Genomic DNA, 26,094 nt, shown 5'->3' on the forward strand with positions numbered 1-26,094 from the left:
ATCAGACGGTCACCTTTGTAGCTGTAGTGTCATCTTTCCTATGGTTACATTCAGGGGTGGACAGAGGCAGACATGTTATTGGTGGAATTGTGCAACTGCACATTGGCCAAGAAGTAAGGGGACCCATTTCCACCTTCAAAGCATATGAAATTGTGCTTTTTGATGAGTTATTGGTCTGATCACTAGCAAAAAGACAGAATATAACATTTCTGCCCAACAAAACCATTAATATGAGGCATTCAGGTAGGACAAGCTTAACATTTCTATTACCTGTATGCCCATATTAATAGGTTATATATGTCTCGAGGGGTGACAGATTCCCAATGGGGCATAAACACACATATATTAATTCTTATCTATCTAATAGGATGACGACAGCTGTCCAGACCTGCATCCCACCACAAGAAACACTCCGGAGTAATCACGGGAGAATGCTAAAATCCTCAGTGACATAGTGAGGGGTTGCGCACCCTCTTCTTCTCTGAGGCTATTTACTCTTCTAAGAGTGCTACTCAAACTGATAGGGTGCAGCTGTGAGACCCTATTTTCAGAGATGATGTCCTCTACCCAAGTCTCAAAAAGCTGGAAGGGTCTTCAGGAGAGGTGGGTAGTCGAGGTAGGCTATCAGACGGTCACCTTTGTAGCTGTAGTGTCATCTTTCCTATGGTTACATTCAGGGGTGGACAGAGGCAGACATGTTATTGGTGGAATTGTGCAACTGCACATTGGCCAAGAAGTAAGGGGACCCATTTCCACCTTCAAAGCATATGAAATTGTGCTTTTTGATGAGTTATTGGTCTGATCATTAGCATAAAGACAGAATATAACATTTCTGCCCAACAAAACCATTAATATGAGGCATTTAGGTAGGACAAGCTTAACATTTCTATTACCTGTATGCCCATATTAATAGGTTATATATGTCTCGAGGGGTGACAGATTCCCAATGAGGCATAAACACACATATATTAATTCTTATCTATCTAATAGGATGACGACAGCTGTCCAGACCTGCATCCCACCACAAGAAACACTCCGGAGTAATCACGGGAGAATGCTAAAATCCTCAGTGACATAGTGAGGGGTTGCGCACCCTCTTCTTCTCTGAGGCTATTTACTCATCTAAGAGTGCTACTCAATCTGATAGGGTGCAGCTGTGGGACCCTATTTTCAGAGATGATGTCCTCCACCCAAGTCTCAAAAAGCTGGAAGGGTCTTCTGGAGAGGTGGGTAGTCGAGCTAGGCTATCAGACGGTCACCTTTGTAGCTGTAGTGTCATCTTTCCTATGGTTACATTCAGGGGTGGACAGAGGCAGACATGTTATTGGTGGAATTGTGCAGCTGCACATTGGCCAAGAAGTAAAGGGACCCATTTCCACCTTCAAAGCATATGAAATTGTGCTTTATGTTGAGTTATTGGTCTGATCATTAGCATAAAGACAGAATATAACATTTCTCCACAACAAAACCATTAATATGAGGCATACAAGTAGGACAAGCTTAACATTTCTATTACCTGTATGCCTATATTAATAGGTTATATATGACTCGAGGGGTGACAGATTCCCAATGAGGCATAAGCACACATATATTAATTCTTATCTATCTAATAGGATGACGACAGCTGTCCAGACCTGCATCCCACCACAAGAAACACTCCGGAGTAATCACGGGAGAATGCTAAAATCCTCAGTGACATAGTGAGGGGTTGCGCACCCTCTTCTTCTCTGAGGCTATTTACTCATCTAAGAGTGCTACTCAAACTGATGGGGTGCAGCTGTGGGACCCTATTTTCAGAGATGATGTCCTCCACCCAAGTGTCAAAAAGCTGGAAGGGTCTTCAGGAGAGGTGGGTAGTCGAGCTAGGCTATCAGACGGTCACCTTTGTAGCTGTAGTGTCATCTTTCCTATGGTTACATTCAGGGGTGGACAGAGGCAGACATATTATTGGTGGAATTGTGCAACTGCACATTGGCCAAGAAGTAAGGGGACCCATTTCCACCTTCAAAGCATATGAAATTGTGCTTTTTGATGAGTTATTGGTCTGATCATTAGCATAAAGACAGAATATAACATTTCTGCCCAACAAAACCATTAATATGAGGCATTCAGGTAGGACAAGCTTAACATTTCTATTACCTGTATGCCCATATTAATAGGTTATATATGTCTCGAGGGGTGACAGATTCCCAATGGGGCATAAACACACATATATTAATTCTTATCTATCTAATAGGATGATGACAGCTGTCCAGACCTGCATCCCACCACAAGAAACACTCCGGAGTAATCACGGGAGAATGCTAAAATCCTCAGTGACATAGTGAGGGGTTGCACACCCTCTTCTTCTCTGAGACTATTTACTCATCTAAGAGTGCTACTCAAACTGATGGGGTGCAGCTGTGGGACCCTATTTTCAGAGATGATGTCCTCCACCCAAGTCTCAAAAAGCTGGAAGGGTCTTCAGGAGAGGTGGGTAGTCGAGCTAGGCTATCAGACGGTCACCTTTGTAGCTGTAGTGTCATCTTTCCTATGGTTACATTCAGGGGTGGACAGAGGCAGACATGTTATTGGTGGAATTGTGCAACTGCACATAGGCCAAGAAGTAAGGGGACCCATTTCCACCTTCAAAGTATATGAAATTGTGCTTTTTGATGAGTGATTGGTCTGATCACTAGCATAAAGACAGAATATAACATTTCTGCCTAACAAAACCATTAATATGAGGCATTCAGGTAGGACAAGCTTAACATTTCTATTACCTGTATGCCCATATTAATAGGTTATATATGTCTCGAGGGGTGACAGATTCCCAATGGGGCATAAACACACATATATTAATTCTTATCTATCTAATAGGATGACGACAGCTGTCCAGACCTGCATCCCACCACAAGAAACACTCCGGAGTAATCACGGGAGAATGCTAAAATCCTCAGTGACATAGTGAGGGGTTGCGCACCCTCTTCTTCTCTGAGGCTATTTACTCATCTAAGAGTGCTACTCAAACTGATGGGGTGCAGCTGTGGGACCCTATTTTCAGAGATGTTGTCCTCCACCCAAGTCTCAAAAAGCTGGAAGGGTCTTCAGGAGAGGTGGGTAGTCGAGCTAGGCTATCAGACGGTCACCTTTGTAGCTGTAGTGTCATCTTTCCTATGGTTACATTCAGGGGTGGACAGAGGCAGACATGTTATTGGTGGAATTGTGCAGCTGCACATTGACCAAGAAGTAAAAGGACCCATTTCCACCTTCAAAGCATATGAAATTGTGCTTTATGTTGAGTTATTGGTCTGATCATTAGCATAAAGACAGAATATAACATTTCTCCACAACAAAACCATTAATATGAGGCATACAAGTAGGACAAGCTTAACATTTCTATTACCTTTATGCCTATATTAGTAGGTTATATATGTCTCGAGGGGTGACAGATTCCCAATGAGGCATAAACACACATATATTAATTCTTATCTATCTAATAGGATGACGACAGCTGTCCAGACCTGCATCCCAACACAAGAAACACTCCGGAGTAATCACGGGAGAATGCTAAAATCCTCAGTGACATAGTGAGGGGTTGCGCACCCTCTTCTTCTCTGAGGCTATTTACTCATCTAAGAGTGCTACTCAAACTGATGGGGTGCAGCTGTGGGACCCTATTTTCAGAGATGATGTCCTCCACCCAAGTCTCAAGAAGCTGGAAGGGTCTTCAGGAGAGGTGGGTAGTCGAGCTAGGCTATCAGACGGTCACCTTTGTAGCTGTAGTGTCATCTTTCCTATGGTTACATTCAGGGGTGGACAGAGGCAGACATGTTATTGGTGGAATTGTGCAACTGCACATTGGCCAAGAAGTAAGGGGACCCATTTCCACCTTCAAAGCATATGAAATTGTGCTTTTTGATGAGTTATTGGTCTGATCATTAGCATAAAGACAGAATATAACATTTCTGCCCAACAAAACCATTAATATGAGGCATTCAGGTAGGACAAGCTTAACATTTCTATTACCTGTATGCCCATATTAATAGGCTATATATGTCTCGAGGGGTGACAGATTCCCAATGGGGCATAAACACACATAAATTAATTCTTATCTATCTAATAGGATGACGACAGCTGTCCAGACCTGCATCCCGCCACAAGAAACACTCCGGAGTAATCACGGGAGAATGCTAAAATCCTCAGTGACATAGTGAGGGGTTGCGCACCCTCTTCTTCGCTGAGGCTCTTTACTCAACTAAGAGTGCTACTCAAACTGATAGGGTGCAGCTGTGGGACCCTATTTTCAGAGATGATGTCCTCCACCCAAGTCTCAAAAAGCTAGAAGGGTCTTCAGGAGAGGTGGGTAGTCGAGCTCGGCTATCAGACGGTCACCTTTGTAGCTGTAGTGTCATCTTTCCTATGGTTACATTCAGGGGTGGACAGAGGCAGACATGTTATTGGTGGAATTGTGCAGCTGCACATTGGCCATGAAGTAAAGGGACCCATTTCCACCTTCAAAGCATATGAAATTGTGCTTTATGTTGAGTTATTGGTCTGATCATTAGCATAAAGACAGAATATAACATTTCTCCACAACAATACCATTAATATGAGGCATACAAGTAGGACAAGCTTAACATTTCTCTTACCTGTATACCTATATTAATAGGTTATATATGTCTCGAGGGGTGACAGATTCCCAATGAGGCATAAACACACATATATTAATTCTTATCTATCTAATAGGATGACGACAGCTGTCCAGACCTGCATCCCACCACAAGAAACACTCCGGAGTAATCACAGGAGAATGCTAAAATCCTCAGTGACATAGTGAGGGGTTGCGCACCCTCTTCTTCTCTGAGGCTATTTACTCATCTAAGAGTGCTACTCAAACTGATAGCGTGCAGCTGTGGGGCCCCAATTTTCAGAGATGATATCCTCCACCCAAGTCTCAAAAAGCTGGAAGGGTCTTCAGGAGAGGTGGGTATTCGAGCTAGGCTATCAGACAGTCACCTTTGTAGCTGTAGTGTCATCTTTCCTATGGTTACATTCAGGGGTGGACAGAGGCAGACATGTTATTGGTGGAATTGTGCAGCTGCACATTGGCCAAGAAGTAAAGGGACCCATTTCCACCTTCAAAGCATATGAAATTGTGCTTTATGTTGAGTTATTGGTCTGATCATTAGCATAAAGACAGAATATAACATTTCTCCACAACAAAACCATTAATATGAGGCATACAAGTAGGACAAGCTTAACATTTCTATTACCTGTATGCCTATATTAATAGGTTATATATGTCTCGAGGGGTGACAGATTCCCAATGAGGCATAAACACACATATATTAATTCTTATCTATCTAATAGGATGACGACAGCTGTCCAGACCTGCATCCCACCACAAGAAACACTCCGGAGTAATCACGGGAGAATGCTAAAATCCTCAGTGACATAGTGAGGGGTTGCGCACCCTCTTCTTCTCTGAGGCTATTTACTCATCTAAGAGTGCTACTCAAACTGATGGGGTGCAGCTGTGGGACCCTATTTTCAGAGATGATGTCCTCCACCCAAGTCTCAAAAAGCTGGAAGGGTCTTCAGGAGAGGTGGGTAGTCGAGCTAGGCTATCAGACGGTCACCTTTGTAGCTGTAGTGTCATCTTTCCTATGGTTACATTCAGGGGTGGACAGAGGCAGACATGTTATTGGTGGAATTGTGCAACTGCACATTGGCCAAGAAGTAAGGGGACCCATTTCCACCTTCAAAGCATATGAAATTGTGCTTTTTGATGAGTTATTGGTCTGATCACTAGCAAAAAGACAGAATATAACATTTCTGCCCAACAAAACCATTAATATGAGGCATTCAGGTAGGACAAGCTTAACATTTCTATTACCTGTATGCCCATATTAATAGGTTATATATGTCTCGAGGGGTGACAGATTCCCAATGGGGCATAAACACACATATATTAATTCTTATCTATCTAATAGGATGACGACAGCTGTCCAGACCTGCATCCCACCACAAGAAACACTCCGGAGTAATCACGGGAGAATGCTAAAATCCTCAGTGACATAGTGAGGGGTTGCGCACCCTCTTCTTCTCTGAGGCTATTTACTCTTCTAAGAGTGCTACTCAAACTGATAGGGTGCAGCTGTGAGACCCTATTTTCAGAGATGATGTCCTCTACCCAAGTCTCAAAAAGCTGGAAGGGTCTTCAGGAGAGGTGGGTAGTCGAGTTAGGCTATCAGACGGTCACCTTTGTAGCTGTAGTGTCATCTTTCCTATGGTTACATTCAGGGGTGGACAGAGGCAGACATGTTATTGGTGGAATTGTGCAACTGCACATTGGCCAAGAAGTAAGGGGACCCATTTCCACCTTCAAAGCATATGAAATTGTGCTTTTTGATGAGTTATTGGTCTGATCATTAGCATAAAGACAGAATATAACATTTCTGCCCAACAAAACTATTAATATGAGGCATTCAGGTAGGACAAGCTTAACATTTCTATTACCTGTATGCCCATATTAATAGGTTATATATGTCTCGAGGGGTGACAGATTCCCAATGAGGCATAAACACACATATATTAATTCTTATCTATCTAATAGGATGACGACAGCTGTCCAGACCTGCATCCCACCACAAGAAACACTCCGGAGTAATCACGGGAGAATGCTAAAATCCTCAGTGACATAGTGAGGGGTTGCGCACCCTCTTCTTCTCTAAGGCTATTTACTCATCTAAGAGTGCTACTCAAACTGATAGGGTGCAGCTGTGGGACCCTATTTTCAGAGATGATGTCCTCCACCCAAGTCTCAAAAAGCTGGAAGGGTCTTCAGGAGAGGTGGGTAGTCGAGCTCGGCTATCAGACGGTCACCTTTGTAGCTGTAGTGTCATCTTTCCTATGCTTACATTCAGGGGTGGATAGAGGCAGACATGTTATTGGTGGAATTGTGCAGCTGCACATTGGCCAAGAAGTAAAGGGACCCATTTCCACCTTCAAAGCATATGAAATTGTGCTTTATGTTGAGTTATTGGTCTGATCATTAGCATAAAGACAGAATATAACATTTCTCCACAACAAAACCATTAATATGAGGCATACAAGTAGGACAAGCTTAACATTTCTATTACCTGTATGCCTATATTAATAGGTTATATATGTCTCAAGGGGTGACAGATTCCCAATGAGGCATAAACACACATATATTAATTCTTATCTATCTAATAGGATGACGACAGCTGTCCAGACCTGCATCCCACCACAAGAAACACTCCGGAGTAATCACGGGAGAATGCTAAAATCCTCAGTGACGTAGTGAGGGGTTGCGCACACTCTTCTTCTCTGAGGCTATTTACTCATCTAATAGTGCTACTCAAACTGATGGGGTGCAGCTGTGGGACCCTATTTTCAGAGATGATGTCCTCCACCCAAGTCTCAAAAATCTGGAAGGGTCTTCAGGAGAGGTGGGTAGTCGAGCTAGGCTATCAGACGGTCACCTTTGTAGCTGTAGTGTCATCTTTCTTATGGTTACATTCAGGGGTGGACAGAGGCAGACATGTTATTGGTGAAATTGTGCAACTGCACATTGGCCAAGAAGTAAGGGGACCCATTTCCACCTTCAAAGCATATGAAATTGTGCTTTTTGATGAGTTATTGGTCTGATCATTAGCATAAAGACAGAATATAACATTTCTGCCCAACAAAACCATTAATATGAGGCATTTAGGTAGGACAAGCTTAACATTTCTATTACCTGTATTACCTGTATGCCCATATTAATAGGTTATATATGTCTCGAGGGGTGACAGATTCCCAATGAGGCATAAACACACATATATTAATTCTTATCTATCTAATAGGATGACGACAGCTGTCCAGACCTGCATCCCACCACAAGAAACACTCCGGAGTAATCACGGGAGAATGCTAAAATCCTCAGTGACATAGTGAGGGGTTGCGCACCCTCTTCTTCTCTGAGGCTATTTACTCATCTAAGAGTGCTACTCAATCTGATAGGGTGCAGCTGTGGGACCCTATTTTCAGAGATGATGTCCTCCACCCAAGTCTCAAAAAGCTGGAAGGGTCTTCTGGAGAGGTGGGTAGTCGAGCTAGGCTATCAGACGGTCACCTTTGTAGCTGTAGTGTCATCTTTCCTATGGTTACATTCAGGGGTGGACAGAGGCAGACATGTTATTGGTGGAATTGTGCAGCTGCACATTGGCCAAGAAGTAAAGGGACCCATTTCCACCTTCAAAGCATATGAAATTGTGCTTTATGTTGAGTTATTGGTCTGATCATTAGCATAAAGACAGAATATAACATTTCTCCACAACAAAACCATTAATATGAGGCATACAAGTAGGACAAGCTTAACATTTCTATTACCTGTATGCCTATATTAATAGGTTATATATGACTCGAGGGGTGACAGATTCCCAATGAGGCATAAGCACACATATATTAATTCTTATCTATCTAATAGGATGACGACAGCTGTCCAGACCTGCATCCCACCACAAGAAACACTCCGGAGTAATCACGGGAGAATGCTAAAATCCTCAGTGACATAGTGAGGGGTTGCGCACCCTCTTCTTCTCTGAGGCTATTTACTCATCTAAGAGTGCTACTCAAGCTGATGGGGTGCAGCTGTGGGACCCTATTTTCAGAGATGATGTCCTCCACCCAAGTGTCAAAAAGCTGGAAGGGTCTTCAGGAGAGGTGGGTAGTCGAGCTAGGCTATCAGACGGCCACCTTTGTAGCTGTAGTGTCATCTTTCCTATGGTTACATTCAGGGGTGGACAGAGGCAGACATATTATTGGTGGAATTGTGCAACTGCACATTGGCCAAGAAGTAAGGGGACCCATTTCCACCTTCAAAGCATATGAAATTGTGCTTTTTGATGAGTTATTGGTCTGATCATTAGCATAAAGACAGAATATAACATTTCTGCCCAACAAAACCATTAATATGAGGCATTCAGGTAGGACAAGCTTAACATTTCTATTACCTGTATGCCCATATTAATAGGTTATATATGTCTCGAGGGGTGACAGATTCCCAATGGGGCATAAACACACATATATTAATTCTTATCTATCTAATAGGATGATGACAGCTGTCCAGACCTGCATCCCACCACAAGAAACACTCCGGAGTAATCACGGGAGAATGCTAAAATTCTCAGTGACATAGTGAGGGGTTGCACACCCTCTTCTTCTCTGAGACTATTTACTCATCTAAGAGTGCTACTCAAACTGATGGGGTGCAGCTGTGGGACCCTATTTCCAGAGATGATGTCCTCCACCCAAGTCTCAAAAAGCTGGAAGGGTCTTCAGGAGAGGTGGGTAGTCGAGCTAGGCTATCAGACGGTCACCTTTGTAGCTGTAGTGTCATCTTTCCTATGGTTACATTCAGGGGTGGACAGAGGCAGACATGTTATTGGTGGAATTGTGCAACTGCACATAGGCCAAGAAGTAAGGGGACCCATTTCCACCTTCAAAGTATATGAAATTGTGCTTTTTGATGAGTGATTGGTCTGATCACTAGCATAAAGACAGAATATAACATTTCTCCACAACAAAACCATTAATATGAGGCATTCAGGTAGGACAAGCTTAACATTTCTATTACCTGTATGCCCATATTAATAGGTTATATATGTCTCGAGGGGTGACAGATTCCCAATGGGGCATAAACACACATATATTAATTCTTATCTATCTAATAGGATGACGACAGCTGTCCAGACCTGCATCCCACCACAAGAAACACTCCGGAGTAATCACGGTAGAATGCTAAAATCCTCAGTGACATAGTGAGGGGTTGCGCACCCTCTTCTTCTCTGAGGCTATTTACTCATCTAAGAGTGCTACTCAAACTGATGCGGTGCAGCTGTGGGACCCTATTTTCAGAGATGTTGTCCTCCACCCAAGTCTCAAAAAGCTGGAAGGGTCTTCAGGAGAGGTGGGTAGTCGAGCTAGGCTATCAGACGGTCACCTTTGTAGCTGTAGTGTCATCTTTCCTATGGTCACATTCAGGGGTGGACAGAGGCAGACATGTTATTGGTGGAATTGTGCAGCTGCACATTGGCCAAGAAGTAAAAGGACCCATTTCCACCTTCAAAGCATATGAAATTGTGCTTTATGTTGAGTTATTGGTCTGATCATTAGCATAAAGACAGAATATAACATTTCTCCACAACAAAACCATTAATATGAAGCATACAAGTAGGACAAGCTTAACATTTCTATTACCTTTATGCCTATATTAGTAGGTTATATATGTCTCGAGGGGTGACAGATTCCCAATGAGGCATAAACACACATATATTAATTCTTATCTATCTAATAGGATGACGACAGCTGTCCAGACCTGCATCCCAACACAAGAAACACTCCGGAGTAATCACGGGAGAATGCTAAAATCCTCAGTGACATAGTGAGGGGTTGCGCACCCTCTTCTTCTCTGAGGCTATTTACTCATCTAAGAGTGCTACTCAAACTGATGGGGTGCAGCTGTGGGACCCTATTTTCAGAGATGATGTCCTCCACCCAAGTCTCAAGAAGCTGGAAGGGTCTTCAGGAGAGGTGGGTAGTCGAGCTAGGCTATCAGACGGTCACCTTTGTAGCTGTAGTGTCATCTTTCCTATGGTTACATTCAGGGGTGGACAGAGGCAGACATGTTATTGGTGGAATTGTGCAACTGCACATTGGCCAAGAAGTAAGGGGACCCATTTGCACCTTCAAAGCATATGAAATTGTGCTTTTTGATGAGTTATTGGTCTGATCATTAGCATAAAGACAGAATATAACATTTCTGCCCAACAAAACCATTAATATGAGGCATTCAGGTAGGACAAGCTTAACATTTCTATTACCTGTATGCCCATATTAATAGGCTATATATGTCTCGAGGGGTGACAGATTCCCAATGGGGCATAAACACACATAAATTAATTCTTATCTATCTAATAGGATGACGACAGCTGTCCAGACCTGCATCCCGCCACAAGAAACACTCCGGAGTAATCACGGGAGAATGCTAAAATCCTCAGTGACATAGTGAGGGGTTGCGCACCCTCTTCTTCGCTGAGGCTCTTTACTCAACTAAGAGTGCTACTCAAACTGATAGGGTGCAGCTGTGAGACCCTATTTTCAGAGATGATGTCCTCCACCCAAGTCTCAAAAAGCTAGAAGGGTCTTCAGGAGAGGTGGGTAGTCGAGCTCGGCTATCAGACGGTCACCTTTGTAGCTGTAGTGTCATCTTTCCTATGGTTACATTCAGGGGTGGACAGAGGCAGACATGTTATTGGTGGAATTGTGCAGCTGCACATTGGCCATGAAGTAAAGGGACCCATTTCCACCTTCAAAGCATATGAAATTGTGCTTTATGTTGAGTTATTGGTCTGATGATTAGCATAAAGACAGAATATAACATTTCTCCACAACAATACCATTAATATGAGGCATACAAGTAGGACAAGCTTAACATTTCTCTTACCTGTATACCTATATTAATAGGTTATATATGTCTCGAGGGGTGACAGATTCCCAATGAGGCATAAACACACATATATTAATTCTTATCTATCTAATAGGATGACGACAGCTGTCCAGACCTGCATCCCACCACAAGAAACACTCCGGAGTAATCACGGGAGAATGCTAAAATCCTCAGTGACATAGTGAGGGGTTGCGCACCCTCTTCTTCTCTGAGGCTATTTACTCATCTAATAGTGCTACTCAAACTGATGGGGTGCAGCTGTGGGACCCTATTTTCAGAGATGATGTCCTCCACCCAAGTCTCAAAAAGCTGGAAGGGTCTTCAGGAGAGGTGGGTAGTCGAGCTAGGCTATCAGACGGTCACCTTTGTTGCTGTAGTGTCATCTTTCTTATGGTTACATTCAGGGGTGGACAGAGGCAGACATGTTATTGGTGGAATTATGCAACTGCACATTGGCCAAGAAGTAAGGGGACCCATTTCCACCTTCAAAGCATATGAAATTGTGCTTTTTGATGAGTTATTGGTCTGATCATTAGCATAAAGACAGAATATAACATTTCTGCCCAACAAAACCATTAATATGAGGCATTCAGGTAGGACAAGCTTAACATTTCTATTACCTGTATGCCCATATTAATAGGTTATATATGTCTCGAGGGGTGACAGATTCCCAATGGGGCATAAACACACATATATTAATTCTTATCTATCTAATAGGATGACGACAGCTGTCCAGACCTGCATCCCACCACAAGAAACACTCCGGAGTAATCACGGGAGAATGCTAAAATCCTCAGTGACATAGTGAGGGGTTGCGCACCCTCTTCTTCTCTGAGGCTATTTACTCATCTAAGAGTGCTACTCAAACTGATAGGGTGCAGCTGTGGGACCCTATTTTCAGAGATGATGTCCTCCACCCAAGTCTCAAAAAGCTGGAAGGGTCTTCAGGAGAGGTGGGTAGTCGAGGTAGGCTATCAGACGGTCACCTTTGTAGCTGAAGTGTCATCTTTCCTATGGTTACATTCAGGGGTGGACAGAGGCAGACATGTTATTGGTGGAATTGTGCAACTGCACATTGGCCAAGAAGAAAGGGGACCCATTTCCACCTTCAAAGCATATGAAATTGTGCTTTTTGATGAGTTATTGGTCTGATCATTAGCATAAAGACAGAATATAACATTTCTGCCCAACAAAACTATTAATATGAGGCATTCAGGTAGGACAAGCTTAACATTTCTATTACCTGTATGCCCATATTAATAGGTTATATATGTCTCGAGGGGTGACAGATTCCCAATGAGGCATAAACACACATATATTAATTGTTATCTATCTAATAGGATGACGACAGCTGTCCAGACCTGCATCCCACCACAAGAAACACTCCGGAGTAATCACGGGAGAATGCTAAAATCCTCAGTGACATAGTGAGGGGTTGCGCACCCTCTTCTTCTCTAAGGCTATTTACTCATCTAAGAGTGCTACTCAAACTGATAGGGTGCAGCTGTGGGACCCAATTTTCAGACATGATGTCCTCTACCCAAGTCTCAAAAAGCTGGAAGGGTCTTCAGGAGAGGTGGGTAGTCGAGCTCGGCTATCAGACGGTCACCTTTGTAGCTGTAGTGTCATCTTTCCTATGCTTACATTCAGGGGTGGATAGAGGCAGACATGTTATTGGTGGAATTGTGCAGCTGCACATTGGCCAAGAAGTAAAGGGACCCATTTCCACCTTCAAAGCATATGAAATTGTGCTTTATGTTGAGTTATTGGTCTGATCATTAGCATAAAGACAGAATATAACATTTCTCCACAACAAAACCATTAATATGAGGCATACAAGTAGGACAAGCTTAACATTTCTATTACCTGTATGCCTATATTAATAGGTTATATATGTCTTGAGGGGTGACAGATTCCCAATGAGGCATAAACACACATATATTAATTCTTATCTATCTAATAGGATGACGACAGCTGTCCAGACCTGCATCCCACCACAAGAAACACTCCGGAGTAATCACGGGAGAATGCTAAAATCCTCAGTGACGTAGTGAGGGGTTGCGCACACTCTTCTTCTCTGAGGCTATTTACTCATCTAATAGTGCTACTCAAACTGATGGGGTGCAGCTGTGGGACCCTATTTTCAGAGATGATGTCCTCCACCCAAGTCTCAAAAAGCTGGAAGGGTCTTCAGGAGAGGTGGGTAGTCGAGCTAGGCTATCAGACGGTCACCTTTGTAGCTGTAGTGTCATATTTCTTATGGTTACATTCAGGGGTGGACAGAGGCAGACATGTTATTGGTGGAATTGTGCAACTGCACATTGGCCAAGAAGTAAGGGGACACATTTCCACCTTCAAAGCATATGAAATTGTGCTTTTTGATGAGTTATTGGTCTGATCATTAGCATAAAGACAGAATATAACATTTCTGCCCAACAAAACCATTAATATGAGGCATTCAGGTAGGACAAGCTTAACATTTCTATTACCTGTATGCCCATATTAATAGGTTATATATGTCTCGAGGGGTGACAGATTCCCAATGGGGCATAAACACACATATATTAATTCTTATCTATCTAATAGGATGACGACAGCTGTCCAGACCTGCATCCCACCACAAGAAACACTCCGGAGTAATCACGGGAGAATGCTAAAATCCTCAGTGACATAGTGAGGGGTTGCGCACCCTCTTCTTCTCTGAGGCTATTTACTCTTCTAAGAGTGCTACTCAAACTGATAGGGTGCAGCTGTGGGACCCTATTTTCAGAGATGATGTCCTCCACCCAAGTCTCAAAAAGCTGGAAGGGTCTTCAGGAGAGGTGGGTAGTCGAGGTAGGCTATCAGACGGTCACCTTTGTAGCTGTAGTGTCATCTTTCCTATGGTTACATTCAGGGGTGGACAGAGGCAGACATGTTATTGGTGGAATTGTGCAACTGCACATTGGCCAAGAAGTAAGGGGACCCATTTCCACCTTCAAAGCATATGAAATTGTGCTTTTTGATGAGTTATTGGTCTGATCATTAGCATAAAGACAGAATATAACATTTCTGCCCAACAAAACTATTAATATGAGGCATTCAGGTAGGACAAGCTTAACATTTCTATTACCTGTATGCCCATATTAATAGGTTATATATGTCTCAAGGGGTGACAGATTCCCAATGAGGCATAAACACACATATATTAATTCTTATCTATCTAATAGGATGACGACAGCTGTCCAGACCTGCATCCCACCACAAGAAACACTCCGGAGTAATCACGGGAGAATGCTAAAATCCTCAGTGACATAGTGAGGGGTTGCGCACCCTCTTCTTCTCTAAGGCTATTTACTCATCTAAGAGTGCTACTCAAACTGATAGGGTGCAGCTGTGGGACCCTATTTTCAGAGATGATGTCCTCCACCCAAGTCTCAAAAAGCTGGAAGGGTCTTCAGGAGAGGTGGGTAGTCGAGCTCGGCTATCAGACGGTCACCTTTGTAGCTGTAGTGTCATCTTTCCTATGCTTACATTCAGGGGTGGATAGAGGCAGACATGTTATTGGTGGAATTGTGCAGCTGCACATTGGCCAAGAAGTAAAGGGACCCATTTCCACCTTCAAAGCATATGAAATTGTGCTTTATGTTGAGTTATTGGTCTGATCATTAGCATAAAGACAGAATATAACATTTCTCCACAACAAAACCATTAATATGAGGCATACAAGTAGGACAAGCTTAACATTTCTATTACCTGTATGCCTATATTAATAGATTATATATGTCTTGAGGGGTGACAGATTCCCAATGAGGCATAAACACACATATATTAATTCTTATCTATCTAATAGGATGACGACAGCTGTCCAGACCTGCATCCCACCACAAGAAACACTCCGGAGTAATCACGGGAGAATGCTAAAATCCTCAGTGACGTAGTGAGGGGTTGCGCACACTCTTCTTCTCTGAGGCTATTTACTCATCTAATAGTGCTACTCAAACTGATGGGGTGCAGCTGTGGGACCCTATTTTCAGAGATGATGTCCTCCACCCAAGTCTCAAAAAGCTGGAAGGGTCTTCAGGAGAGGTGGGTAGTCGAGCTAGGCTATCAGACGGTCACCTTTGTAGCTGTAGTGTCATCTTTCCTATGGTTACATTCAGGGGTGGACAGAGGCAGACATGTTATTGGTGGAATTGTGCAACTGCACATTGGCCAAGAAGTAAGGGGACCCATTTCCACCTTCAAAGCATATGAAATTGTGCTTTTTGATGAGTTATTGGTCTGATCATTACCATAAAGACAGAATATAACATTTCTGCCCAACAAAACTATTAATATGAGGCATTCAGGTAGGACAAGCTTAACATTTCTATTACCGGTATGCCCATATTAATAGGTTATATATGTCTCGAGGGGTGACAGATTCCCAATGAGGCATAAACACACATATATTAATTCTTATCTATCTAATAGGATGACGACAGCTGTCCAGACCTGCATCCCACCACAAGAAATACTCCGGAGTAATCACGGGAGAATGCTAAAATCCTCAGTGACATAGTGAGGGGTTGCGCACCCTCTTCTTCTCTGAGGCTATTTACTCATCTAAGAGTGCTACTCAAACTGATAGGGTGCAGCTGTGGGACCCTATTTTCAGAGATGATGTCCTCCACCCAAGTCTCAAAAAGCTGGAAGGGTCTTCAGGAGAGGTGGGTAGTCGAGCTCGGCTATCAGACGGTCACCTTTGTAGCTGTAGTGTCATCTTTCCTATGCTTACATTCAGGGGTGGATAGAGGCAGACATGTTATTGGTGGAATTGTGCAGATGAACATTGGCCAAGAAGTAAAGGGACCCATTTCCACCTTCAAAGCATATGAAATTGTGCTTTATGTTGAGTTATTGGTCTGATCATTAGCATAAAGACAGAATATAACATTTATCCACAACAAAACCATTAATATGAGGCATACAAGTAGGACAAGCTTAACATTTCTATTACCTGTATGCCTATATTAATAGGTTATATATGACTCGAGGGGTGACAGATTCCCAATGAGGCATAAGCACACATATATTAATTCTTATCTATCTAATAGGATGACGACAGCTGTCCAGACCTGCATCCCACCACAAGAAACACTCCGGAGTAATCACGGGAGAATGCTAAAATCCTCAGTGACATAGTGAGGGGTTGCGCACCCTCTTCTTCTCTGAGGCTATATACTCATCTAAGAGTGCTACTCAAACTGATGGGGTGCAGCTGTGGGACCCTATTTTCAGAGATGATGTCCTCCACCCAAGTGTCAAAAAGCTGGAAGGGTCTTCAGGAGAGGTGGGTAGTCGAGCTAGGCTATCAGACGGTCACCTTTGTAGCTGTAGTGTCATCTTTCCTATGGTTACATTCAGGGGTGGACAGAGGCAGACATATTATTGGTGGAATTGTGCAACTGCACATTGGCCAAGAAGTAAGGGGACCCATTTCCACCTTCAAAGCATATGAAATTGTGCTTTTTGATGAGTTATTGGTCTGATCATTAGCATAAAGACAGAATATAACATTTCTGCCCAACAAAACCATTAATAAGAGGCATTCAGGTAGGACAAGCTTAACATTTCTATTACCTGTATGCCCATATTAATAGGTTATATATGTCTCGAGGGGTGACAGATTCCCAATGGGGCATAAACACACATATATTAATTCTTATCTATCTAATAGGATGATGACAGCTGTCCAGACCTGCATCCCACCACAAGAAACACTCCGGAGTAATCACGGGAGAATGCTAAAATCCTCAGTGACATAGTGAGGGGTTGCACACCCTCTTCTTCTCTGAGACTATTTACTCATCTAAGAGTGCTACTCAAACTGATGGGGTGCAGCTGTGGGACCCTATTTTCAGAGATGTTGTCCTCCACCCAAGTCTCAAAAAGCTGGAAGGGTCTTCAGGAGAGGTGGGTAGTCGAGCTAGGCTATCAGACGGTCACCTTTGTAGCTGTAGTGTCATCTTTCCTATGGTTACATTCAGGGGTGGACAGAGGCAGACATGTTATTGGTGGAATTGTGCAGCTGCACATTGGCCAAGAAGTAAAAGGACCCATTTCCACCTTCAAAGCATATGAAATTGTGCTTTATGTTGAGTTATTGGTCTGATCATTAGCATAAAGACAGAATATAACATTTCTCCACAACAAAACCATTAATATGAGGCATACAAGTAGGACAAGCTTAACATTTCTATTACCTTTATGCCTATATTAGTAGGTTATATATGTCTCGAGGGGTGACAGATTCCCAATGAGGCATAAACACACATATATTAATTCTTATCTATCTAATAGGATGACGACAGCTGTCCAGACCTGCATCCCAACACAAGAAACACTCCGGAGTAATCACGGGAGAATGCTAAAATCCTCAGTGACATAGTGAGGGGTTGCGCACCCTCTTCTTCTCTGAGGCTATTTACTCATCTAAGAGTGCTACTCAAACTGATGGGGTGCAGCTGTGGGACCCTATTTTCAGAGATGATGTCCTCCACCCAAGTCTCAAGAAGCTGGAAGGGTCTTCAGGAGAGGTGGGTAGTCGAGCTAGGCTATCAGGCGGTCACCTTTGTAGCTGTAGTGTCATCTTTCCTATAGTTACATTCAGGGGTGGACAGAGGCAGACATGTTATTGGTGGAATTGTGCAACTGCACATTGGCCAAGAAGTAAGGGGACCCATTTCCACCTTCAAAGCATATGAAATTGTGCTTTTTGATGAGTTATTGGTCTGATCATTAGCATAAAGACAGAATATAACATTTCTGCCCAACAAAACCATTAATATGAGGCATTCAGGTAGGACAAGCTTAACATTTCTATTACCTGTATGCCCATATTAATAGGCTATATATGTCTCGAGGGGTGACAGATTCCCAATGGGGCATAAACACACATATATTAATTCTTATCTATCTAATAGGATGACGACAGCTGTCCAGACCTGCATCCCGCCACAAGAAACACTCCGGAGTAATCACGGGAGAATGCTAAAATCCTCAGTGACATAGTGAGGGGTTGCGCACCCTCTTCTTCGCTGAGGCTCTTTACTCAACTAAGAGTGCTACTCAAACTGATAGGGTGCAGCTGTGGGACCCTATTTTCAGAGATGATGTCCTCCACCCAAGTCTCAAAAAGCTAGAAGGGTCTTCAGGAGAGGTGGGTAGTCGAGCTAGGCTATCAGACGGTCACCTTTGTAGCTGTAGTGTCATCTTTCCTATGGTTATATTCAGGGGTGGACAGAGGCAGACATGTTATTGGTGGAATTGTGCAGCTGCACATTGGCCATGAAGTAAAGGGACCCATTTCCACCTTCAAAGCATATGAAATTGTGCTTTATGTTGAGTAATTGATCTGATCATTAGCATAAAGACAGAATATAACATTTCTCCACAACAATACCATTAATATGAGGCATACAAGTAGGACAAGCTTAACATTTCTCTTACCTGTATACCTATATTAATAGGTTATATATGTCTCGAGGGGTGACAGATTCCCAATGAGGCATAAACACACATATATTAATTCTTATCTATCTAATAGGATGACGACAGCTGTCCAGACCTGCATCCCACCACAAGAAACACTCCGGAGTAATCAAGGGAGAATGCTAAAATCCTCAGTGACATAGTGAGGGGTTGCGCACCCTCTTCTTCTCTGAGGCTATTTACTCATCTAAGAGTGCTACTCAAACTGATGGGGTGCAGCTGTGGGACCCTATTTTCAGAGATGATGTCCTCCACCCAAGTCTCAAAAAGCTGGAAGGGTCTTCAGGAGAGATGGGTAGTCGAGCTAGGCTATCAGACGGTCACCTTTGTAGCTGTAGTGTCATCTTTCCTATGGTTACATTCAGGGGTGGACAGAGGCAGATATGTTATTGGTGGAATTGTGCAGCTGCACATTGGCCAAGAAGTAAAGGGACCCATTTCCACCTTCAAAGCATATGAAATTGTGCTTTATGTTGAGTTATTGGTCTGATCATTAGCATAAAGACAGAATATAACATTTCTCCACAACAAAACCATTAATATGAGGCATACAAGTAGGACAAGCTTAACATTTCTATTACCTGTATGCCTATATTAATAGGTTATATATGTCTCGAGGGGTGACAGATTCCCAATGAGGCATAAACACACATATATTAATTCTTATCTATCTAATAGGATGACGACAGCTGTCCAGACCTGCATCCCACCACAAGAAACACTCCGGAGTAATCACGGGAGAATGCTAAAATCCTCAGTGACATAGTGAGGGGTTGCGCACCCTCTTCTTCTCTGAGACTATTTACTCATCTAAGAGTGCTACTCAAACTGATAGGGTGCAGCTGTGGGACCCTATTTTCAGAGATGATGTCCTCCACCCAAGTCTCAAAAAGCTGGAAGGGTCTTCAGGAGAGGTGGGTAGTCGAGCTAGGCTATCAGACAGTCACCTTTGTAGCTGTAGTGTCATCTTTCCTATGGTTACATTCAGGGGTGGACAGAGGCAGACATGTTATTGGTGGAATTGTGCAGCTGCACATTGGCCAAGAAGTAAGGGGACCCATTTCCACCTTCAAAGCATATGAAATTGTGCTTTTTGATGAGTGATTGGTCTGATCACTAGCATAAAGACAGAATATAACATTTCTGCCCAACAAAACCATTAATATGAGGCATTCAGGTAGGACAAGCTTAACATTTCTATTACCTGAATGCCTATATTAATAGGTTATATATGTCTCGAGGGGTGACAGATTCCCAATGAGGCATAAACACACATATATTAATTCTTATCTATCTAATAGGATGACGACAGCTGTCCAGACCTGCATCCCACCACAAGAAACACTCCGGAGTAATCACGGGAGAATGCTAAAATCCTCAGTGACATAGTGAGGGGTTGCGCACCCTCTTCTTCTCTGAGGCTATTTACTCATCTAAGAGTGCTACTCAAACTGATGGGGTGCAGCTGTGGGACCCTATTTTCAGAGATGATGTCCTCCACCCAAGTCTCAAAAAGCTGGAAGGGTCTTCAGGAGAGATGGGTAGTCGAGCTAGGCTATCAGACGGTCACCTTTGTAGCTGTAGTGTCATCTTTCCTATGGTTACATTCAGGGGTGGACAGAGGCAGATATGTTATTGGTGGAATTGTGCAGCTGCACATTGGCCAAGAAGTAAAGGGACCCATTTCCACCTTCAAAGCATATGTAATTGTGCTTTATGTTGAGTTATTAGTCTGATCATTAGCATAAAGACAGAATATAACATTTCTCCACAACAAAACCATTAATATGAGGCATACAAGTAGGACAAGCTTAACATTTCTATTACCTGTATGCCTATATTAATAGGTTATATATGTCTCGAGGGGTGACAGATTCCCAATGAGGCATAAACACACATATATTAATTCTTATCTATCTAATAGGATGACGACAGCTGTCCAGACCTGCATCCCACCACAAGAAACACTCCGGAGTAATCACGGGAGAATGCTAAAATCCTCAGTGACATAGTGAGGGGTTGCGCACCCTCTTCTTCTCTGAGACTATTTACTCATCTAAGAGTGCTACTCAAACTGATAGGGTGCAGCTGTGGGACCCTATTTTCAGAGATGATGTCCTCCACCCAAGTCTCAAAAAGCTGGAAGGGTCTTCAGGAGAGGTGGGTAGTCGAGCTAGGCTATCAGACAGTCACCTTTGTAGCTGTAGTGTCATCTTTCCTATGGTTACATTCAGGGGTGGACAGAGGCAGACATGTTATTGGTGGAATTGTGCAACTGCACATTGGCCAAGAAGTAAGGGGACCCATTTCCACCTTCAAAGCATATGAAATTGTGCTTTTTGATGAGTGATTGGTCTGATCACTAGCATAAAGACAGAATATAACATTTCTGCCCAACAAAACCATTAATATGAGGCATTCAGGTAGGACAAGCTTAACATTTCTATTACCTGTATGCCCATATTAATAGGTTATATATGTCTCGAGGGGTGACAGATTCCCAATGGGGCATAAACACACATATATTAATTCTTATCTATCTAATAGGATGACGACAGCTGTCCAGACCTGCATCCCACCACAAGAAACACTCCAGAGTAATCACGGTAGAATGCTAAAATCCTCAGTGACATAGTGAGGGGTTGCGCACCCTCTTCTTCTCTGAGGCTATTTACTCATCTAAGAGTGCTACTCAAACTGATAGGGTGCAGCTGTGGGACCCTATTTTCAGAGATGATGTCCTCCACCCAAGTCTCAAAAAGCTGGAAGGGTCTTCAGGAGAGGTGGGTAGTCGAGCTAGGCTATCAGACGGTCACCTTTGTAGCTGTAGTGTCATCTTTCCTATGGTTACATTCAGGGGTGGACAGAGGCAGACATGTTATTGGTGGAATTGTGCAGCTGCACATTGGCCAAGAAGTAAAGGGACCCATTTCCACATTCAAAGCATATGAAATTGTGCTTTATGTTGAGTTATTGGTCTGATCATTAGCATAAAGACAGAATATAACATTTCTTCACAACAAAACCATTAATATGAGGCATACAAGTAGGACAAGCTTAACATTTCTATTACCTGAATGCCTATATTAATAGGTTATATATGTCTCGAGGGGTGACAGATTCCCAATGAGGCATAAACACACATATATTAATTCTTATCTATCTAATAGGATGACGACAGCTGTCCAGACCTGCATCCCACCACAAGAAACACTCCGGAGTAATCACGGGAGAATGCTAAAATCCTCAGTGACATAGTGAGGGGTTGCGCACCCTCTTCTTCTCTGAGGCTATTTACTCATCTAAGAGTGCTACTCAAACTGATGGAGTGCAGCTGTGGGACCCTATTTTCAGAGATGATGTCCTCCACCCAAATCTCAAAAAGCTGGAAGGGTCTTCAGGAGAGATGGGTAGTCGAGCTAGGCTATCAGACGGTCACCTTTGTAGCTGTAGTGTCATCTTTCCTATGGTTACATTCAGGGGTGGACAGAGGCAGATATGTTATTGGTGGAATTGTGCAGCTGCACATTGGCCAAGAAGTAAAGGGACCCATTTCCACCTTCAAAGCATATGTAATTGTGCTTTATGTTGAGTTATTGGTCTGATCATTAGCATAAAGACAGAATATAACATTTCTCCACAACAAAACCATTAATATGAGGCATACAAGTAGGACAAGCTTAACATTTCTATTACCTGTATGCCTATATTAATAGGTTATATATGTCTCGAGGGGTGACAGATTCCCAATGAGGCATAAACACACATATATTAATTCTTATCTATCTAATAGGATGACGACAGCTGTCCAGACCTGCATCCCACCACACGAAACACTCCGGAGTAATCACGGGAGAATGCTAAAATCCTCAGTGACATAGTGAGGGGTTGCGCACCCTCTTCTTCTCTGAGACTATTTACTCATCTAAGAGTGCTACTCAAACTGATGGGGTGCAGCTGTGGGACCCTATTTTCAGAGATGATGTCCTCCACCCAAGTCTCAAAAAGCTGGAAGGGTCTTCAGGAGAGGTGGGTAGTCGAGCTAGGCTATCAGACGGTCACCTTTGTAGCTGTAGTGTCATCTTTCCTATGGTTACATTCAGGGGTGGACAGAGGCAGACATGTTATTGGTGGAATTGTGCAACTGCACATTGGCCAAGAAGTAAGGGGACCCATTTCCACCTTCAAAGCATATGAAATTGTGCTTTTTGATGAGTGATTGGTCTGATCACTAGCATAAAGACAGAATATAACATTTCTGCCCAACAAAACCATTAATATGAGGCATTCAGGTAGGACAAGCTTAACATTTCTATTACCTGTATGCCCATATTAATAGGTTATATATGTCTCGAGGGGTGACAGATTCCCAATGAGGCATAAACACACATATATTAATTCTTATCTATCTAATAGGATGACGACAGCTGTCCAGACCTGCATCCCACCACAAGAAACACTCCGGAGTAATCACGGGAGAATGCTAAAATCCTCAGTGACATAGTGAGGGGTTGCGCACCCTCTTCTTCTCTGAGACTATTTACTCATCTAAGAGTGCTACTCAAACTGATGGGGTGCAGCTGTGGGACCCTATTTTCAGAGATGATGTCCTCCACCCAAGTCTCAAAAAGCTGGAAGGGTCTTCAGGAGAGGTGGGTAGTCGAGCTAGGCTATCAGACGGTCACCTTTGTAGCTGTAGTGTCATCTTTCCTATGGTTACATTCAGGGGTGGACAGAGGCAGACATGTTATTGGTGGAATTGTACAACTGCACATTGGCCAAGAAGTAAGGGGACCCATTTCCACCTTCAAAGCATATGAAATTGTGCTTTTTGATGAGTGATTGGTCTGATCACTAGCATAAAGACAGAATATAACATTTCTGCCCAACAAAACCATTAATATGAGGCATTCAGGTAGGACAAGCTTAACATTTCTATTACCTGTATGCCCATATTAATAGGTTATATATGTCTCGAGGGGGGACAGATTCACAATGGGGCATAAACACACATATATTAATTCTTATCTATCTAATAGGATGACGACAGCTGTCCAGACCTGCATCCCACCACAAGAAACACTCCGGAGTAATCACGGTAGAATGCTAAAATCCTCAGTGACATAGTGAGGGGTTGCGCACCCTCTTCTTCTCTGAGGCTATTTACTCATCTAAGATTGCTACTCAAGCTGATAGGGTGCAGCTGTGGGACCGTATTTTCAGAGATGATGTCCTCCACCCAAGTCTCAAAAAGCTGGAAGGGTCTTCAGGAGAGGTGGGTAGTCGAGCTAGGCTATCAGACAGTCACCTTTGTAGCTGTAGTGTCATCTTTCCTATGGTTACATTCAGGGGTGGACAGAGGCAGATATGTTATTGGTGGAATTGTGCAGCTGCACATTGGCCAAGAAGTAAAGGGACCCATTTCCACCTTCAAAGCATATGTAATTGTGCTTTATGTTGAGTTATTAGTCTGATCATTAGCATAAAGACAGAATATAACATTTCTCCACAACAAAACCATTAATATGAGGCATACAAGTAGGACAAGCTTAACATTTCTATTACCTGTATGCCTATATTAATAGGTTATATATGTCTCGAGGGGTGACAGATTCCCAATGAGGCATAAACACACATATATTAATTCTTATCTATCTAATAGGATGACGACAGCTGTCCAGACCTGCATCCCACCACAAGAAACACTCCGGAGTAATCACGGGAGAATGCTAAAATCCTCAGTGACATAGTGAGGGGTTGCGCACCCTCTTCTTCTCTGAGACTATTTACTCATCTAAGAGTGCTACTCAAACTGATAGGGTGCAGCTGTGGGACCCTATTTTCAGAGATGATGTCCTCCACCCAAGTCTCAAAAAGCTGGAAGGGTCTTCAGGAGAGGTGGGTAGTCGAGCTAGGCTATCAGACAGTCACCTTTGTAGCTGTAGTGTCATCTTTCCTATGGTTACATTCAGGGGTGGACAGAGGCAGACATGTTATTGGTGGAATTGTGCAACTGCACATTGGCCAAGAAGTAAGGGGACCCATTTCCACCTTCAAAGCATATGAAATTGTGCTTTTTGATGAGTGATTGGTCTGATCACTAGCATAAAGACAGAATATAACATTTCTGCCCAACAAAACCATTAATATGAGGCATTCAGGTAGGACAAGCTTAACATTTCTATTACCTGTATGCCCATATTAATAGGTTATATATGTCTCGAGGGGTGACAGATTCCCAATGGGGCATAAACACACATATATTAATTCTTATCTATCTAATAGGATGACGACAGCTGTCCAGACCTGCATCCCACCACAAGAAACACTCCGGAGTAATCACGGGAGAATGCTAAAATCCTCAGTGACATAGTGAGGGGTTGCGCACCCTCTTCTTCTCTGAGGCTATTTACTCATCTAAGAGTGCTACTCAAACTGATGGAGTGCAGCTGTGGGACCCTATTTTCAGAGATGATGTCCTCCACCCAAGTCTCAAAAAGCTGGAAGGGTCTTCAGGAGAGATGGGTAGTCGAGCTAGGCTATCAGACGGTCACCTTTGTAGCTGTAGTGTCATCTTTCCTATGGTTACATTCAGGGGTGGACAGAGGCAGATATGTTATTGGTGGAATTGTGCAGCTGCACATTGGCCAAGAAGTAAAGGGACCCATTTCCACCTTCAAAGCATATGTAATTGTGCTTTATGTTGAGTTATTGGTCTGATCATTAGCATAAAGACAGAATATAACATTTCTCCACAACAAAACCATTAATATGAGGCATACAAGTAGGACAAGCTTAACATTTCTATTACCTGTATGCCTATATTAATAGGTTATATATGTCTCGAGGGGTGACAGATTCCCAATGAGGCATAAACACACATATATTAATTCTTATCTATCTAATAGGATGACGACAGCTGTCCAGACCTGCATCCCACCACAAGAAACACTCCGGAGTAATCACGGGAGAATGCTAAAATCCTCAGTGACATAGTGAGGGGTTGCGCACCCTCTTCTTCTCTGAGACTATTTACTCATCTAAGAGTGCTACTCAAACTGATAGGGTGCAGCTGTGGGACC

The sequence above is a fragment of the Ranitomeya imitator genome, chromosome 1, assembly GCF_032444005.1.
Source record: "Ranitomeya imitator isolate aRanImi1 chromosome 1, aRanImi1.pri, whole genome shotgun sequence".
NCBI lineage: Eukaryota > Metazoa > Chordata > Amphibia > Anura > Dendrobatidae > Ranitomeya > Ranitomeya imitator.